At 48.4% G+C, this 21235-nt stretch overlaps 1 pseudogene; it reads left to right on the plus strand.

The window, feature by feature from the left end:
* Positions 1-8244: 8244 nt before the first annotated feature.
* On the plus strand, positions 8245-18953 carry LOC144166648 (large ribosomal subunit protein uL1 pseudogene; annotated as a pseudogene).
* The last annotated feature ends 2282 nt before the right edge of the window (positions 18954-21235 follow it).

Genomic DNA, 21235 nt, shown 5'->3' on the forward strand with positions numbered 1-21235 from the left:
TTGGGGCCTGCGAATGAAGTCCTATTGCTAGGTCTTCATGTCTTGGCCGGAGTCGTCACCGCAGATGTAGCCAACCCGGCTAGGGGTCCTCCGCTCCCCGTCACCGGGTCGCCGGGGTCCTCCTGCCTGGCCAGCGCCCCGATGACTCACTGGACATCCTGTTGTTGAAGATTTTGGTCTTCAGTCCGCACCGCCTCCTCGAAGGCAGGTGGCATCGTTCTTGTGTTTGATTCGTCCGGGTATGCGAGGCAATCCCAGACGATGTGCTCGAGTCTTGCTGGAGCTTTGCGACACACCCGACAGGTGGCACGGACGAATGTTGATCGTCGCCATCCGTTACACGAGCTTAGCTGAGTTTGTAGATATAGCGCGTCGTTTACAATGTATGAATAACGATGAAAAACACGGAGCATCTCTGCGGGCACAAAACTCGCTGCACGCGCCACCGCGGAAATCATCTGCCTGCACGGTCGACAAGCAATCCACTGTGCGGTGTACGCGCGATACGGCATACACCGCAGCAGCTAAAACTTGTCACCGCCCGCCACAACGGGACTATTGCTGAAAATCAGTTATCGAATACGTAAAAGGGGGTGATAGTGCAGTGAATGATTGCGCGGGGGATCATCGTCGTCGTGGCCTCGCAAAGCAGTGTCTGGATAACTGCGGCGATGCTAAGCCTTTTCCCAGACCTCGGTGGGACGAGTTCACCGCGACAGCGCCGCATGCCGAAACGCTAGCGAGCCGCTGTAGTCGTCGTTGGCAATCTTCAATTATTGTCGTTAGCGAGCATGTTGCGTTTGCAAGCCCCGTATCTTGCCTTCGAACGCTCGTGTCCGCTCGTTTCCTCCGACGCGGGCACCGCCGGCGCGAGGAGCCGTTCGATGCGGGCCGGCCACCGACCGACCCCGCTGAGCGGTAGCGGATGTAGTAGGCGGAGCTTGGCCGTCGTCTGCTAAAAAAGAAGCGTGATGTACTGCCGAGCGGAGCCAATGGCTTCGCGCTTCTCGAACCGACTCTGTTTCTCTAGATGGTCTTGCGCCTGGTCGGTGACGTTTCCGCTTCCACAGTGCTTTGTAGGCGCGGCGAAAGAGGAAATGCGCCAGGCCTTGTTGCGGGCCCTTTTTAATGAACGAGAACTAGGCTAATACTGAACGCTTTCAAACCATTTTTGAGGCAGGACGTTCTTTGGATATTACTCCAACGATTGCGCACGTAAAATCGCAACCTTTGGGGCCCTGTTTAGAGCCCCTTTAAGGTTTGCGAAAAGTGAATTGGAAGGCAGAAGAGGTTAGTAACAGAGGGTTAGATTGTTGGTGGGAAAACAGCAGAGAACAATCTGGGAAGACATGCGAACAAAGAAGTCAGAAGAGCACAAAAATTTCGTAAAAGTATTTTCTTTTAAATGCACAGCATTTCAGTAACTCACGATGTCACCCGCGTTGACGTCCGTAGTCCGCACCGCACCCCTCCCTACTTATAAAAAAAATACTATTTGGGCCCGGTTTCGATCCCTCGACCCTGCGGGCGGAACGCAATGTACATGGTGCTCTACCCACTGCGCCACAAAGCCGACACAGAATGGGACGCTACGAACGCGCCTTATATCGTTGACTCATTCAAATTACTGCTGACGAGCGCTCTCTCGTCAGCAGTTGCCACAAGTGCAACAACATTAACGCAACGCAAACTACTTAACGTCGTGCGCCCCCGGAAATGCTCTGCATTTGATCGTGCCCCTCGCGAGGGGGATGTTTCACTGCGTCTTCTCTCGGTCGCGGGACCCGTGGCGCCATCTGGCGGAGGCGCGGCACAACTCGTAGCACTTTCTTTGCAAAAGCGCCTCGAAAGCGCGGCAAATATGAAATAGGGATGACGCGCTTTTTAATACGCCTCGTATCTTGCTGCAAGGTTTATAAGACTGCTGCTAACATGATTTGTTAATTTTGCCGGCGTGTTGTGGGAGCGTAACAATTGCTAAGGGCAACAGGTGAGCTCATCGAAACTGGCCCCCACCACCAACAACAAACTGAAGTTTTTATTTTTACATTGTGTTTATTTATTTTGTTTGTACTTTTTGGCGAGTTGACTGTACTGTAGCGTTGCGACTAAGGCAGCTGTGCAATGCCACCCCGTTACAAAGGGGAAGCCGCTAAGCATCACCATCATCATCATTACAGAGCGTTCCCCGTGCGCCGGAGGCTGCTCACCGCGCTAGCCTGTCGTCGGGATTATTCTGTCGGGTTTGCAGTCTGCTTTGGCGACGGTTGTTTTGGGCCTGTGTTGGCCCAGCTTCGCGTTCATTGCGCGCTTCCTTCGCATGGCTTGAATAACTTGTCCGTTTACTGAATTGGTGAATACCAATTCGGTTGTCTTTTACGAGGCATTACAAAAAATCAAAACATCCCCCTCGCGAGGGGCACGATCAAATGCAGAGCATTTCCGCGGGGGGCGTGCCTGCAAGTCTTATGGATTACGTATTGGTTGTTGTTGTTGTAATTGTTGTCTTCCAGCGTAGACATTGTCGATGAAGTCGATGGTGAAACGTGAAACGTGCCGTGAACCCCCTGCCGCGGCTATTACGCAACGTGGAGAGGCTACGACGCAACGTGGCGCGGCTATGACGCAACACAATCCAACACAATCCACTTTAATCCAACCCGATCCAAATCCAATCCAAGCCAAGCCAAGCCAATCCAATCCAATCCAATCCAATCCAATCCAATCGAATCCAATCCAATGCCCTTCGCGAGAGAGTGTTATAGCGCCGAAATCGCGCCACCACATGAACGCGAACCGAACGCGGCGAGAGAGGGTGTTGCGAGCGGAGAGAAGGCGAGGAGGACGCGGGGGAGAGGGCGCACCTGTGGCCGTCGGTTGAATGAGTCAAGGATATAAGGCGCGTGCGTAACCTTCCATTCTGTGTCGGCTCCGTGGAGCAGTCGGTAAAGTGCCGTGTACTTTGCGTTCCGCCCGCAGAGTCGTGGGATCGAAACCTGGCGCCGGAAGGTATTATTTCTTTATATAGTGTAGGGTGCGGACTACGTAGTGATGCGGACTACGGACGCCAACGCGGGTGACATCGTGAGTTACTAAAATGCTCTGCATTTAAAAGCCGAAAGGGGCAACTGATTCTGGAAAAAAAAGCGATTGTAAGAGTTCCCTAAGCTTTCTCGCAATTCTCAAAGTTGCTAAACTAACTAGTTTAAATCGGTTTAAATAGGAATCACTAAGCTCACATGCCGAATTGTTTCGGTGTCTTCACCTTTCCAAACACGCCCCCCTTCCGTTTTCTTTCTGCCGACGCACAGCAGGGCTCCAGCAGCGGCGTCCGCCACTTAAGCCGGCATGGCTGACGCTTCTGCGTGCGGGACGCCGCCCCCTTGAATTCCAGGAACGGCTGGCAGAATCTCTGGTTTCACTCTTTGTATAGCCACGTGTGTGAATTCAAGTGACACCGCAAGGGCAATTGGTGTGGTCCTCGTTACAGCTTGGGTTTTCCAATCACCTCCACAGCGTGGATTGGAGCCAATTTTTTATTAGGTTTGCGGATTTCCAAGCTGTCAATATTAAACCTATACCGCTGCGGCATATTACTCGTTATATGACGCCAAGCGTCCGTACTCATTACGGAATGATTTGAAAGCCGTATTATATATAGGTTTTCAATCAATTTCCTGACGAAATGTTCTCTTCAACTAAGCGGAAACATTTGCGTGCTCAAATTCTAGCATTCGAACGTTCCTGAAGTACGTATGTGTGCGCGGACAAGGTTTGGTTCGTTGATTTCTAATGCATTGTTAGGGATGAGAAAAATGATAAACAGGTAGTTATAACGAATGCTGATATAATGTATTTTGTTTGTGTCTGTTTGTCTTCGTGTTTTCTCTGTCTTTTCTCCTGGTCTTTTTTGCTCTTCCTTTTCTTTTCTTCCTCTGTATTCAGTTAGCGCTACCTATGGGTACTTTTGACTGTAGTGATGGCTCGCTGCTGCCGGGTGACGCCGCACAAGCCCACCTGTTGGCTTTGGCGGGCCCATTTTGCGTCTGTATGTAGTCCTTGATACAAAACACATTATTATCATTATTATATTATCATTACATAAGTGAGCTAAAGGCGGCCGCTCTACGAGCGCTGGTATTGTGGTTCGTTTGAAGTACTGAACAACCCCTCGAAGCTCCTCGTAGCTTTTATTCGGTGAGCTTTTAAGGAGGGGTGTTTACACGGCCGCTCTCACGAGTTCTCTCAAGAGGTCTTGTGCCCACTGTGTGTAACTGAGCTTTAATGCTCTAGTGCTCCGCTGGAACCATGCGGCGTATCCGACGGATCTCCGGTGTTCTTTAGCGACAAAAGTTGCTCCGCGAACTTTCTTCGACAGCTGTGGGAAAGTGTTCTCAGTATAAAAGACGCAGACTGCCGTCATCCCGTACGTTCAGCTAGTAATGCGTTTAAGAAAGGTTACAGCAAGGTGAGCGTATGGCGCTTTCTCCTGCCAGGAGGTGAACAATGGTGTAAACACCAAAACCCCCAGGGACCACGCATGGGTCCAGGCACAAGACACGCTACGTCGACTGTGAGGACAACGTCGTCCGCAAGATTTCGCTGTCGTGCGGACGCTCTTGCGTAGGACAGACTGGTCGGTGCGTGAACAGTCGCCTTCGGGAGGACACGTTCAATGCGACGTCGTCGTCAGGTTGCCACGATGTCAGCGTATCGAGTCTTCTCCGGCTGCAGCCCACACTTGTCTGGCTGTGCCACCATCACGACGTACCCTGGTCGAAGAGAGAGGGAAATTTCTGAAAATATTGATCTCGAAGCAAAAAGAGCACGTGTATTAGTGAACCATCAGTTTCACCTATCGATAAGAATCCCTGGCTGTCATGACTAGGTTTTGATATATGGACACCCGAATGCTGAATTGTTGTCATCATTGTGCGTTTTTTTTTATATCTTAGTTATTTTGTCATCGCTTTTCATGTAGTTTTTAGCAGGACTAAACCTGACTCATTTTGTCGTACCACCTGTGTTGCGTGGTTTCCCTGCTTTTTCCCGTCGTTAGCGCTGTTTGTCACCGAACGACAGCGTGTTATATCAGCGCTTTGCCCCGCCTTCTCTTCCTCGAGTGTCTTAGGTTACGTATGCTATTAAACCCTTTCAGATGCCCCACCAACTAGCGCACCAAGCTATGCTCGTGTTATGTCGCTGCAACAAACGTAAACCCGGGCCACGTTCAGTGCCTTCTATCTTAGAGCCATCTAGCTATCGGAATGTATAAATTAATTATTGCTATTGCACGCTGTCCAAACACCGTTTCGACAAATTGTCAAACCCGGGTGAAATAACTGGAAAAACTAAAAAATCTTGTCGGGAAGGGGTAACCTAATGTAACTAGATAAGATACAGAGTTCCGGCACTGAGGCATGCAAGTGAGCAACGGCAGCCATTTTGTGGTTATCAGTGTTGCCAGATTGCCGCTCCTGCGGCCTTGCCGCTAACTTTGACGAGGTCATTTTAAACAACACCGGCGAATACGCAGCAACACGGCATCTCAAGCCACACTTCTGCAGCTGAAATCCTGCGAGGCGTGTTATCTTTGATTCGCGTACAGAATGACGCCAGCCGCGCGCAGCCGTAGAGCAGGGAGGAAATGCTGAGACTACCACAGTTGACCGACAGAAAACGCGGAAACAACGAAATGGCGGTGCCGATGAACCGTCGCAATGCAAACAAATTTCACGTGACGCGAACTGGCCAATGATCACGGCTGCGGCACGGAACCATATTATGAAAGAGTACCAATACTCTGTAACCTTATCAAGTGACACTAGTGCCCCCAATGTCGGTAAATCTTGTTACAATGCTGTTCTTGCAGCAGTCTGCAACGCCTGTGATTCACTTGAGTGTATTGTTAGGGGCCTCCGCTCAGAAGTTTTATGCCTGTTACGTTGCGATGCAATGTGAAAGAATTCCAAACGGCGGAAAAATTATCCTGGAGACAACGCAATGAAGCGCAAAGGTACAGAACAGGTTGGATGAGGAACGGGAATAATTTTTTAGGAATACCTACAGCGCCAACATGTAGAGATGTTTAAAACTCAAAAATGTGTCAAGCAGTCACAAAAAAATGGCCACGAGTCATCGTTGCAAATGTCCACGAAAGACGACAGTCCATCGGCGGCCGTGCAAAGTAAATGTCTCCCTTCTCTTTCCCGCTCACGTCTCATGCTGTTCCTCTCCCGTTTCTTTCCTCCCCAGATAAGGCACTACAGGTGTGCTGCTATCACCCGGCGGTGTTCAGAGGCTACTGTCATAAGCGATAGCGGGCGCATACTGCGTCCGTAAAGCTGTATGTCAGGTGATGTTTGGAAGTGCATATTAGCCATTGGAATAAACAACGCATTCTTTCGTTCGTCACCTGCAGCCCGGCTGGACGACTCCCTTCTTGCTACCGCAGATGCTTCGCGCATGCGGGCTGTGTCTCGACAAGAGGTTTGCTCAAGTCAATTTAAATTTACCGCGTTCCACTGCTCCACTCCGGGTGCCTCTAAGCCAGCGCTGCCGTACAGCGGAGATGCGCGTGAACCCATGCTCCCTACTCACGAGTTTTTAGAACTTTTTTGCCCTTCTCCACGTGCGTTCCGAGTGGAATGTGGAACCTATCCAGTGGAACCTTTCGTTACTGTTGCCGTTTGATTTCTTAAAATGCCGTCAGGAGCTATAGGGGTGCGGGCGAGAGCAGGTGACTGAGTGAATCTGTTTTCCGTGGTGGATGTAGCATTTCATAAAAACGTAACATCGTAAATGCAAATATCCTTTATGTATTGATTTTCTACCTTATATTTGCGTAGTGTCTTGTTCTTGTCCAACATTTTTGACAAGAATGAACAGACCGACAGACCTACAGACAACAGACAGACCAAACATTCTACGTTTAATTAGCCCAAGAAGGCTATCGTCTTTAAATGTGACACTGCAGTGAAACAAAAATAGGCTACAAACAAAAGCGCGGGAGCATGAATGAATGTAGCATGCTAGACCCATTTAGTTAGCTGTTCAGAGCGAGAACAATTCAGAACATTGAGTAAGGGTCCCTTGCTCGCTGAGACAAGACAAGAAGAGGCAATTTCTTAGGTGATGATAATCTAAGAAGCATGACTTCTTAGGAGTGCATAGGAATATACTTTATACTGATGAATTTTTTTAACGTGTGGCGAGCATTCATAGTTTCGGGAATTCCACACTAATAAATTTTTTGTTTGGTGCAGGGAAGGAACAAAATAATAATATTTTAATGCCTGGCATGGATGGCTGAACGTTGTGGGTGTGCCAATAACCACTATTCTAAGTGTGTGCTGACTTAAAATCTATATGGAATTCATCCTTTCGTTTTTCCCGCCAATGAGAAGTGGTCCTGACAGCCATGACATGCCACCTGCCAAAACTTGTATTTGAATAGGTCTGCATTGGCAAAAACAGACCCATAATTGTTATTAATATTATACAAAAGAGCACAATTTATATGAATGTCGGCGCTTCACCGAGTAACGGAAAATTTAGCTAACTTCCCCATTCTAACGCTTACGCCTTGAATTGAAAACTATATTTCTTTCATTCGGTGCTAGCATCTTTAACTAGTAGCTTTGGCAAAAGCAAGGAAAGAAATTTACACCCTTCTTCGTGAATTTATTATTTCACAGAACGAGCGCTGCGCTGCAAGTGCTATCATTTGTCGTCCCCCGCCGCTACGGTGTGTATGTGTTTTTCTTCTTCTAATCATATTTGTCGAATTCAAAAGTACGTATTTTTAACTAATTACACCATTCTCAAGTCCTAGCCAATGCCCCTCAGTGTGCATGGGACGTTATCCTAAAGGAGGAGGAGGGTGGGATGGAAAACGAGAAAGAAGAAGAGCAGGTAGAACACCAAAGTTTGAAACTAATTACTAAGCTTCTTCAGCAGTGAAATCACAATGAGACTTGGCCAATCCCCCAGAGTGGGTACGCGTATTTTTGTGTACCAACCAACCAAAGTGAGCGTATTTTTTGTGTAAGACGACGGGGAAGAAAAGGAACACAACCGAGGCGTAGGCTCAACCTTCGACGACGGTACGACCGCAATGCACGGACTCGTGTGAGCTCCGGGGTAGGCATCAAAACCACAAAGTCCATGACCTCATCAGCTGTTGCTGTTGGGAACTGCCTGCCGTGTGGTCCGAGTGCTCAGGAACGCCTCTAAAAGCTGACAATGAGCGTTAACGTTCCACAGGAAGCAGTGCTGCGCTGCATCAACGCCGTCCTCGAGCAGTCTGCGAGAAAGCCCTGGGGTTTTCTGGAGTCGGTGCTGCTTCACGTGGGGCTCAAGAAATTTGATCCCCGAAAGGACAAGACTTTCAGGGGCAGCTTCGCCTTGAAGCACGTCCCCAAGGCGAAGTTTCAGGTGTGCGTCTTTGCCGACGATGACCACTGCATCGAGGCCAGGGACAAGGACCTCGTCTTCATGGACAAGGACACCATCCGGCGGCTGAGCAAGAGCATCACTAAAGTGAACAAGCTGCCGAAGAAGTACGACGGGTTTCTGGCGTCATCATCTCTAGTGAACACCCTTCCCGGAGTACTCCGCCGCGTCCTGAGGGAAGTCCGCAAGGAGCCCGTCTCTGTCGCGAACGGGGAGTTGTTGACGGAGAAGATTGAACAGCTGAAGACTACTGCCAAATTCCGGGTGACGAAGCTTGGGAGTCTTTGCGTCAGAGTGGGAAACGTAAAGATGCCAGCTGACGCTCTCGCGGAAAACGTGAACGACACCATCGTCTACTTGGAGTCGCTGTTGACCCACGATTGGCAGAACGTTAAGTCCTTGAAGCTGATGTCCAGTAAGGGCTCCCCGCAACGACTTCTGTGAGTTGTGCAGGCTACTCCCATCGAGGCTTTTTTAAGTATGTGGCAGATGGGACTGGACTTCGAAAACTCATTATTGTCGGAATAAAATTTTGCATGACTCGTCAGAAGAATGACGTTTATTTCGAGCCTGGTAGTCACAAATACGATTTCCATTCTATAGCCTTGGTAAGTTTTGATCAGTAGTATAACGTTGTAGTCTTTGGTGTAGCTCAGCTAAAGCTAGCAGCATAGACGTATATATTATGAAAAGTAGATTCCGTCAAAAATGATCTACAGTCACAATGGAAGCATATTTTAGTAATCAGCTCGTCGGAGACTGAATAGAACAAGCTGCCCGTGAGGATATTTACGTAGAAAGGATGATTATAATGTTTATGGAGGGGTGAGAAGCTAATCCCACGAACGAATGGTGAATTGGCATGATTTATGATAGTCCTGCAATGCTATAATCAGCCACGGTTAATAGTCTACTGCACAAATAAACGTTCACACTTCCTCTCATCTATGTTGCAAGCGGCCGCCTCGCCGCGTGGAATTAGGCTGCAGACTGGGTGCACACTTGGGTCCGGTCATCGCATCGCCGTCCACGTAACATTTGCAGCAATAGCCCATGCAATGACTACTCCGCACTACATAGTCACCATAATAATGGAGCATAATCACAAGGAGGCATTTCCAAACCGGCACCTCATATTCTGCAATGAAGCGTGAACACTCCGGAGATCTTATAGTCTAGGTTCCTCGTCACGAATTCCACGAGGAAAACGACGGAGTTCACGCCACGGCCCGCGCTTATATACACCGGGTCGTTTCTCTCGCGGGAGCATCGTCCCCCATGGCATCTACTCAACCTCTCCTGCGTTACGCGAACACCTTGGGCCGCTATCAACCTCAACGGCGAATGTTCTTTCGTACACAACCCAACTCACAAGAGATGAAGCTACCACCTTCAAACGACTCCAAACCAACACCTATCCACACCGCACCGTACTCTATGCCATATATCCTATCGAATATGAAGCCACCTGCAATTGCTGACCAGCACTAATTAACTTTTGCCTTTAAGTAAGGGAGTCCCCGAAAACGCCAGGTCTACAGCTCACCTCCAGTCCCTCCATTCAACGGTGAATGGCGCGGTTGGCCATTCGGGACTCTGTGATCCAGCTTCACCTGGCGAACAGGGCCCGCACAGCCAGCCATATCCAGAGGATCCTGAACTGAGGGTCCCCTCCACCGGCGGGTGCCCGAACAGTAGCACGGGTGGATGAATAAAGATTTTGTTCATTCATTCATTCCCATGGACTGAAATTAACCGAGCGGTTAGTGGCATCGGAGGGGATTTTTCAGCTTGTCGCATGGATTTAATATGGATGCGGGCTAAGTGTAGACAGGGGTCCAGTCCTGTCGAGCCCCGAGAAATGTGGTCGTCACAAAACAGGGTAAATAGGGGGGAAGGCAGACGAGACGACGGATTCAAAGAAGAAAACGGTCTCCAAATATTGATTGGATATCTTTAATTATCCAGGTCTTGGGCTGACTGCTACCAACTGCAATAACAAAACAATTGCCGCGTGTCTTCTCGTTCCGTTGCAAACGTCGACGAACAATAGTCGTCTGGCGCCCCTGCCAAGTAAGCGCCTCCATTCTCTTTCCCGTTCTCCTATCTTGCTCTTTCTCTGCCGTCTCGCTCATCCCAAGATAAACACGCTGGAGTTTTGCGCAAGTCAATTGAAATTTACCGCGTTGCGCGGCTCCATTCTGATTGCCTCGATGCCAGCGTTGCCGTACGTCGGAGACGCGCATGAATCGAGGCCTCCTACTGCACCGTTTATAGAACCACGTTCCCCTAATCCACTTGCGTTCCTAAGCGGAACATAAAACCTTTTGTTACTGTTGCCGTTTCGTTTCATAAAATGCCGCAAGGATTTATAGTGGCGCGGGCGACAGCAGGCGACGGAGCGAATTTTTTTTCTGTAGTGGAGGTAGTATTTCATTTGCTGCCGCAAAAAATCAAGCACCCTTGAACTTTTAATAAAGAAATACTGCAAATATCACTTATGTATTGATGTTTTGTCTCATATTTGCGTAATGTTTTCTTCTTCTTCGACAATGTTTACAAGTATGCACGTTGCCACCACATTTAGATATTTAGATTTGGCTGTGCGTATATAAACCTGTTGCTCAGCTTGCAATTCACTTTAGCCGGGTGTCTGTGTCGAGTTACAGAGAGACCGACCAAAATTTTCGCGTTAAAGTGGCCCGAGTAAGGCTATCGTCTTTAAAACGCTATCGCCACCCTAACTCTTTACTCTAGTAGTCAAACCCTTACCCTCAAAGCGATGTTGAGTGGTGCATTGAACCGTTGTATTTGAACCGTTGTTGTATGATGGGGCGGAGCTCATCGCCTTCATTAATCTTGTCTCATTTATTGTTTTTATATGTAGGAAGAAACAGCAAATTGTGCGCATCGGCGGGATTCAAAATGTGCTTTCAGCAACAAAGTAATGTTGTGAGAGCGGAGTACAATTGCAGCAATCGAAATGAAGTTTTAAAGTGTAACTTATTTTTGGTCTCTCTAGTCAAGGGAAACAGAGAGAGAGAGAGAGAGAGAGCTTTAGTGATGAAGAGATCAGCCCCCCAAAGGGCTGCGCTTGCTACTTCAGATGGGGGTAAACACAGTAAGAGAAAAAAGGGAGGAGGGAAGTACGTAGAAATAGTTGATAAGAAACAATGCGCCTTGTTATTGAGGCCTCCAAGCGTTCAGTACGAAAAATATCCTTTTTTTTTACAATTCAACTTACACGGCCATCGAGTAGTCGTCCCCGGAAATTCGCGACGCTGCCGCTACCCTCTTCTCGCAGTATAAGCGAAGCTACACTATTGCTTCTCTAAAATACTTCCTGCGTTGGTATTGTGAAGGAAAGTTTGACATCCACCTAAATGCAGCCATACGGCTGCTCCGACTGCTCCGGTTAAGCAGTGGTCCTGGACCAGGACGAATTTTTCTTCAACTGCGAAGTTTCTGAGAAAGCTGTATAGCTTTCCTTTGTAGCCATATGGCTGCATTTTGGTGGATGTCAAACTTTCCTTCACAGAAACTTACTCCACCTTGGAGATTTCCCCTAAATCTGGTCGATTAACACCTGCTTTGGTGCTATTTCTTTTCTTCTGCAAAGTAGTGATTCTCCTTCTTTGGAGGCCCTAGGGTGAGAGAGAGAGAAGTGTTAGGCTCACCCGTATTGCTGAGTGATGGCCTGGAAAGGGACAAGACAGATGGACAATGCCGTGTCTTCGATAGGCTCGAGGGACATGAGGACAAAGAGCGAGTATGGCCAGAAGTGAACATGTGGTTGACTTTCAGGCTTCGGTGATGCAGCCATAGTAGGTTCCAAGTTGAGAGCGCCACCCTGCAGGCTAACACGCTTCTTCACGCAACCCGTAAACATATAATAATGCTAAGGCTATTCGTATGAATGAGGGCTAAGGCGATAGACAACTCTTCGGCAAACCAGGTTGACGAGGTCTTTATTGAGCCACAAGTGACGAGGGTGGTCTTTTTGGTGATGGTTGCTACTGTTAACCGTTGGCGTGGGCACTAGCGTCTGTTTAAGAGATGTGTGTACGAATTCAATAGATGATCTCGTGCACTAGTCTTCGCGTGTGTAAGCGGTGGGATTGAGGCGAGTGCAATTTGAGCTCCCCACTCAGCATACGGGATTTGCGACGTGTAGCCTCCAACTCGTCTGTCTCAAGAGACATTCATGACCTGCTGGACACGTGGCCCTGCCCTCTCCGACTGTCATGGATACGACGTAATACTATCACCGCTCATATTGCGGCGGATAGTTTCTGTCACGTTACGTCGGTTCCACGGCCCCTGCCCTTGCTGACAACTGACCCACATGACCAACTTGTCCAACTAAAGGAAGATCTGCGTCGCGCCACACGTGCTCTCATCCCACCGTGTGGAACAGACCTTCCCAGTGGGCTCGCTCGCTGGGAGGAGGTCCTGCTGCGTAGACTACGAGTTGGGGTGGCCCTCTCTCCTGCGGTAACCCGGGCGTGGCCACCTCGATACCATGCCCCGTTTTCCACGACCTGCCCCTTTTGTCACGGCTCCTGCCGAAGAAGCCGACACCAACCACCTGCTATGGACGTGCCCTTCACTGAGTGCAGCGAGATCCCGGCACCTTCGCGGCACAGGCCTGCATCCGGGGAGACCCCCCGATCTTCAGCGATGGCTGTGGGGGCCCCACCACCGCTGTCTTCTGGACTTCATCCGGGAAACGGGTGCAAACTTGTACCTGTAGGAACTTATGCCAAAGGGCATACTGTCGCAATTAGAAAAAAAAAAAACCCCGTTGTTGTTGCTGAAGTTGTCCGGTAAACATAATGGCTGCAGCAGTAAAGAGTTAATAAATAAATAAACACATTCCTGTTCCGATGGGCCTTCAAGTCGGTGCTGCATAAAACAGCAGCCCAGGGCTCCACCACCTCTGCTATATCCGCACGTTGCCAGCGTAAAACAGAAGTTGTTCCTTTCTTTTTGAGAGTTCCTTTCTTTCTTCGTGGCACAAACACACTTGGGGATTGGTCAGGAATTTGGAGCTTCGAGGGGCCAATGTGCCGGCATCACAGAATTCACAAAACCATGAATTTGAAACATAAAAGTTGCAGAATAATGCCTGCCGTGTGACAGGTGTATGTGATGGCACGCAAGTAGACGAGGTGCGCACCAGCCGTGCGGAACACTGATTCTAAGGAATCTATGGTGTGTACCAGTCAGCTTGCTTGCCTAATACGCGCCGTAAAATAAAGAAATAAAAGCAAGGAGATGCGTGCACTGTGAATCAGAAACCTAGCTGATCCAAGTCTTGCCAAAATACAACGAAAAACGAAATCGAAGAAAGAGGCACTAGTACTATGTAGAATGAAGGAAGTTGTTGACGCGTTCAAAGCACGTAAGCAGACGTAAGAAAAAGAAAACCCAGAAATTTTTCATAGATGCTCTGTCCTTCGTCAATAAAACACACCGCTTCTCTGGGCCGCATTCGGGAGGCCGTACTTTGAATAATTTTTGAAGTATGGTGCTGTTGGTGCTCGCATTTATTTATTTTTCCACTGATTAGTATCCCAATTTATTTATTTCTGTAACGTATTTGGTCAGCGCATCTGCCGGCGGAATGATGAACCACGTGTTTCGAAAATTAACCGTGTCAAATAAAACACCACGGCACAGGTACTTCGCACTTGACATATCTAAAAAACATTCTGAATGACACCCGTAGACCAGCGCATCTAAACGGCGTTCTCCATTCTTTCAGCCGAATAATCAACGTAAATTTATCGTCATCACCAGAATTGAAGTTACCGTTTTCTTTTCTTTACGTTTCCTTGCGGTAGAGAAAGAAAATAGACAATGGCCTACCCGGTGGTCTTATTTGTTTGTTTATTTATGAATTTTGTACACACTGCAGACCATAGATTTTTAAAGCAGGATGGGCACATCATATAAATGACACCAGAAATAACGTGTAATTCACAATGGATCAGGTTCCCGTAATTTTGGTCCTATCTGACACTGTCGTGTCAATAAACTGCATAAAGGTGACGGTTCTCGGAAGATCTTCTGGTAAGCGAATCGGGATGGCGATGTCGGTGTGCCTATAGGAAATATAAATAAAGCCGTTGTTTGTGTCTCCGCGACCAAAGGGACTGAATGTCATTTGCAGTAATTAGTGTAGAGGATGAATTAAACTATGAGTATTTATAGCATTGGAAACGAATCGCTTTCCTTTGAAACCATTCAATTTTGTCAATAATATTGTTAGTGTTTGGCGTACTATAATTTAGGTCATATAAAATAAAAATATCTAAGAAGCCTGATATTTGCAGAGCACTTTCGCAGTTTGTCTCACGAAGCCGAGTTTCACGAAGGCAGCTGAATATATCTTGTCAGCGTGCAGGTTCCAAGATAAATTGTTAGTTACGGTAACGCCCAAATATTTGTAGCTAGTTATCTCCCTCAGCCTTGTAGGCTACAGCGGCTACATATAGTTTAGCGGATATGTTTTCATGACAACCGTATGCATTTTTTCCACGTTAAGGGTCATTCCCCGTCATTGCACCACTGATGCGTATTGAAAAGATTTGTGTTGTTTATCTTCATCATTGAAAGGCCTAATATCATTAAACAAAACAATCGTCTGCAAACAATCTAGTTTCTACGGTAGGTTGGATGACATTCCCGTTATGATTGATAAGAAAAAGCAATATTACTAGGACGCTTACTTGGGGTGCAGATCTCATGCGACATGAAGAGACTGCGAACAGTGATTATTTATTCCAACAAACAGCACCCGTTTGCTAAGATATCTGCAATCAAATTTACCAGGATGTCTGGAAGGCCAATCCACTGACGTTTTAGATCAATTAGTCATGAGGAACTCTCTCAAATGCTTCACTGAAATCCAAAAAATAATATTTTCAGTTTGACTATTGTTATCGAGGTTAAGTTTAAATGAGTAATTGCGCTGCTGTGGAATACCCCTTTCTAAAGCCATGCTGAAAGAGTAGCAGAATAGAATGCCGATCCAAAAAAATTGCAATTTCGGTGGAAATGTTATGTTCAATTAGTTTGGAGCAACTAGAGGTTAAAGGAGTAAAGCGGTAGTTATCAGCAGACAAATGCTCACCCTTTTTGAATACAGGACTAATGCGAGCGGCCTTCCATTCACTTGTCAGCTTTGACGACAGCAATGAGACACACAAGAAATTCATACAGGAATTTTACATGTTCAACATACCTCTGTAGAGCCACATTCGGTAGATCATCAGGCCCACACGGTGTTTTGGAATTGGACTTTAAAAGCCGCGCAAATGCATCAGAACATTCAATCCCCTTTTTTGAGAGAGGGATGTTTAAAATGCAAACCTATCTGCCTTGCAACCTGAGTCAAAGTCAAAGTTCAACATTCAGACTGCTTCGACCGTGTCGGAACGGTACAAGTGGATAGACGTCGGCTTATTAACGCGAGGGACGTAGGTTTAATTCCGAGCACGGGAAGCATTTTTTTTTACTTGAGCTTATTGATGTGCCCTCTTGGAAACCCATTTTAAAAGAAAGCTTTTTTGTAGTGCGTTTGGGAGAAACAACTTGGAGTTTGGAAGTTTCCTTTGAACTTTGAAGAAATTGGTTTTTTGACAAGACAAAGCTTCGCGTGTTTCAACCTTCTTTCACTTCATCCACGATCACCTTCATCGTCAGAGAAAGTTGGCTTTCCTTCAGGGCACTGTACCCTCCCGGGCTCAAAAATCTCGCCCCTTTTGTTCAATCTTGCCATGAAGGATCTTCCCCCTTCATTAATAGAAATACACGAATTTCGACATGACATCTACGTGGATATCACCTTATGGGCACCAAAAGGATCTACTGCCACTAGGTAAGGTTGCATTGTATCGGCATACTTTCTGTCTATTGTTACGCTACGCGGCCATGAGCATTGGTCAGTTCCACCACGTGCTATTTCTGTACACTGCGATGATTAATGGGCACCGCCATGTTATTGTTTCCGCGTTTTAGTCTGTCAACTCTGTTTGGGTTAGCTTGTCCTCCTGCTATGCGGCTGAGCACGACTGACGTCGTTCCGAACGCGCATCAAATATGACGCGTGTAGCAGTATTTCAGCACCATAAGTAAGCCCAAAGATGCCGTTTTGCTGCATCTTCGACAGTATTGTTAACAAAGTCAACGGCGAGGCCGCAGAAGTGGCAATCCCGCAACACTGGTAAACACCAAAGTGGCCGCCATTGCGGACTTGCGTGCCTTAGTGGCTGTACCCAGATATCTTATATAGTGAATCTATGGAGAAGCAACAAGATGGACCTTCAAAAAGCTATAAACAAAGCTCAGAACCACCTTCGAGCACGCTTCCTCGAATGTGTGCCGGAAAAATCAGCGGTGTTCCCACTGCGTGCTGTTACGGCGAACCAGAGGAAGACCATCATTCCAGACACTTTCTGACTCATCAATGGCCAATCAGTTCCAACTGTGCCACATTTCAAACTTTTGGCGCTTGTTGCCCCCCCCCCCCCCAGAATGATTTCACAATCAATACAATCGCCACCCCCAAAACACTCTTAACGAACTCACGCACATTATTCCCCGTGTCCCCCACACTCTCTACGATTTTAAAGAATCGGACACCCTTCGAATCATACAAGCCATAGTGATTAGTAGAATCCCATATGGAACACCACATTTGGGACTTATAATGAATGAAAAAACAAGGCAATATAATTATCTGCCAGGCCTACGAAACCACCCTTGGATTGCCCTCCAAGACGTCTAGATCAAAATTACTACAATCAGGCGTGCATAACTACATGAAGCGCACCAGGCTTTCTAAATAGAGCGCGTGTAGATAATGTCTACGGGGTGCGCGACTCTTCGACGATTGGGTTTTAATATACAACTGCTTACGTATAAAAAAAAAACAAGCGTACGTTTGAAGATACGCCAGTGCATCCGCGTGGCCCCAATAGCGCGAAATATGTACCCGACTTACAACAAGGGCTGAAGAATTGCTCCAGGACCAACCATGTCCACGGAGTATAAAAATGACATATGTAGACGCATCTCCCTAGTAGCACCATCCCGCCCATGTAGCTTGTATAGTGAAAGGACAGGGACAGCAAAAATGTTCAGCACGGTCAAGACCACATCAATCGATAATGCCGACAAAGGCGGAATAGCTCACGCTGTAACGATCGCCCATGACAGAATCACCAGAATCACCGACTCTGCGCCCGCTTGATGAAATTATCAAAGAGGACACCTTTCGAAAACGGCACGTTTCAATATCTCAACAAGCCTGAACACTCCCGAGGTCCACAAAGTCTTGGCCCCTGGCCCCGAATTCCTGGAGGACAAGTCAGCGCCATAAAACGCAGTGCCTACAGTTCTGTCCGAAGGCACCCCAGTTCAATGCTACCGCCATGGATGTAGCGCCGTCTGGATACCTTCGAGTATTTATTGCAGGCCTGAAACATGTCAGAGCGTGTACCTTCGTGGTGTAGAGGTTAGAAGCTGTCCGTTACTAGGGGCGGTTGTTAGAGTCCGGCTCTTGCCTCCTGCATACGTTTTGTGCATCTTAAGTTTTAATTATAATTTCCATGGCTCAGGTAAGTTGTCAGTTTTTGAAATGATTTTTTCTCTTCGTTTGGTTATGTTAGGTCAGTTTATGTTACATTACGTTAATGGAGGGCAAACTAGTGCCAGTCGCGCCATTTTTTTATCAAAATGCCGATAGACGTCGCTTTGGTGGAGTGTTTATAGTATTGTCGGATGGCACTCCAGACACCATAGAGTTTCATGCTAATGCATACTAGAGGAAAATCTCGCGCTACTATCTATGGGAGCCATGCTTCAGGAAGCGTTTTGTTATGTGCCTGGCAGGCACGCTCCACCTGTCCATGGCATGGCTCATGGAACAAGCTAAGAAGTATTCTCTGGCTGCAAAAAAGCAACAATATTTGTCTAGAAGACAAATCAAATCTGTTTTGTTATTATAAAATTGCAGTTCGAAAGCATTAATTTGTCAGGAATTATTTAGAACCTTCATGCAATATGAGGGAGAAAAGACGTTACCTTTTTTGTTCGTTTGGCTTTGAGACAGGAAAGAAGCCTTCTAGCTAGCCTAGCTAAGTAGGCGAGGGACGTCGCTAGCTGGAATGGCGGCGACCAAGACGACCAGCGACTGCAGCGCGAGGTTTCTCTCTGGAATATATTAGTATGAAACTATAAATGCGTGACATAAAAAATTGCCTTTCGCTTTATGGTAGTTTGTTTTGCCGTTACACCGTGTTTGGTTTCCAAATTTTATCCACTTAATTTTATTTCTGTATAAATGTAGGCCGATCGCCGCTAGGGGGCCAACACAGGCGCTTGCGGCTCGTTTTGGCTCCCGCTTTCTGCCTTTGTATCGGAGATCGCTCGATGTGCACGGCCAGCTGGCTGCTTCCAACGACTTCCTGAACGCCGGAGGATCATTTTGACCTCTCAATCGACGTGATCGGGCCAGCGGGCGCCACAACAAGTCATTCAGACTCTTCGACCACGCCGACGCCCCGCTAGGCCTAGAGTTCAGGCCTAGCGTGCACGGCGGCCTCCCCATCTCGCCGCCGCTGAGCACCTGTGTGCCACGCCAACCATATCCAAATCTGCCGACGAGAGCTGCGGTGCGACTAACAACCCCGGGCCACCGCCAGAGCTTTCCCTGCAACATGATGCAGGCGATAACAACGAAGCTGTCACCCCCGACATGGATTTAGACCCTCAAAGTGACCGTGCCCTTCCAGCCCCCAATCCCTGGCTCACTGTCATAAACCCACGGAAGGAAAAGTACGTACCTTCGAACCAAGACTCTACCATGCTATCCAGCAAGCCCCAGGCTCCCAAGCGCGATATAGCGCCGGCCCGGTTCCCACTACGCAGTACATCACTGTTCTCCGACCACACGATGGTCTACGCGTCGACATGTGGCCCATCCAAGAACTGGCGCGAAACATCTCGGCTGCGAACCACATCACGGAGTCCCACTTCCGGTGCCTCGTCACCCTCCAGGCACTGTCTAGGACCAATCTCATCGTGGCCGGCACCCCTGACCCTGCCATTGCCGACCGGCTCACCCACATAACGGCTTCAACCCTACGCGACGCCCAGTATAAAGTCACGGCGTATATGAAACCCCCGCCTGGAACTTCCCGGGGCGTCATCCACGGCTTACCGTAAGACATTACGCAAGACCAGCTTGCAGAATACACTGCCACCAACCAACCCTACCTGATTCACGCCAAGCTCATGAGACAAACCCGGTCCACCCTCTGACATTCAATTGCACACGGGTACCGCACTATGTCAAATTCCACTGCAAAATGGTGCGCTGTAGACCCTACCGTCGTGTCATCTAAACGTGCAAGTGCTTCGGTGAACTAGGACACCGTCAGGATATGTACCCCCACCCAGGACAGCCCCACTACCCTGTCTGTGGCACCCCAAATCCTCCTCCTGAACACCTATGCACCCCCCACTGTAAACTATGCGATGGTCCCCACCCTACTGGTCATAAGTACTGCCCTAAAAGCTTTCTCCCGACACCGCCGCGTAAACTCTTCCGAGCCGATTTGCCCGGGACATCCAACGTGCCAACCTCTCCCAGCCGGGAATACCCGCCGCTGCTCCTTCAATCAGCCGCGACAGTCACCGGGAAGCCACCAACTTCCCAATCTCAGGTGAGCTGGTCAGACGTCACTCGAGCCCCTGCCACTGCTCGTCCCTCCCTACCTAGAGCTAACACCCAAACCATTCCTCCCGTCTCCCCTGCCCTCGCCTCGGCGATCTCTGAACTCAAACAGCAACAGCAGCGTTTTCAGTCACAACGGGACGCTCTAACTAAAAAGATAGAGGCTCTGGTGGTGACTCCTTCTCCCACACCCTCCCCACACCCTCCCCACCGTCACCCCCAGCCGTAGAACACTGCGACTGACACCATAATAACGACGCTCATCAAAGACCTGAATGACACCCAAATGGAAACTCTTGCGCCGCTCTGCACAGGCCTACAGGTGCTCACAGGTCGACAAAACAGACTAGAGTAGGCCACCTTAGCATTAAGGAAAACCTCGCCGCCACCCACACGCCTCAGAAGATAAAGCATCATCCCTGCTATGACTAACGCCAATCCAGCCGCGCTCTCCATATTACAGAGGAACTGTCGCTCGTTCGGTGGTAAGCGCCACCAATTGGCTTTCTTCGTCCTGCAAGACGATGTCATCGCCATTCAAGAATCAAAACCATAGTGAGCGACTCTAAAACTGCTCTCCGGAATTACGAAATTAGCAGGATCTTAATACCGCCCTACGCATCTTACGCTCCGCCCAAGCCACTCGTATGCGCAACGTGCAAATAATCTGGACACCAGCCCATGCATCCCTCCCAAGCAACGAGCTAGCACACGAGGCGGCCCGAGGTTTCAGCTCCCGGGATTGCCCGGACGACGCTGCTGGCTCGGACCAGGGGGCTAGGGACAGGCTGGTGACCTACCGGGACATCGCTCAGCACTATCGCATGGAGCGCCAGAAATATCCCGCAGCGCATCCCACCCTCAACAGACACCAATCTGTAGCCTGGCAGTATTGTATCCTGCAATCTGTATCTTGCAGTATTGAGTCACATTTATCCCGACCTTTATAAAGACCAATGCAAATGGAGCACCCAGCGAGCCACACTCACTCACATGCTTTGGGTTTGTGATGCTCAGCCGCGAACTATACGAGCA

The sequence above is a fragment of the Haemaphysalis longicornis genome, unplaced genomic scaffold (assembly GCF_048455015.1).
Source record: "Haemaphysalis longicornis isolate Haplotype H1 unplaced genomic scaffold, Haemaphysalis longicornis Haplotype H1 scaffold_18, whole genome shotgun sequence".
NCBI lineage: Eukaryota > Metazoa > Arthropoda > Arachnida > Ixodida > Ixodidae > Haemaphysalis > Haemaphysalis longicornis.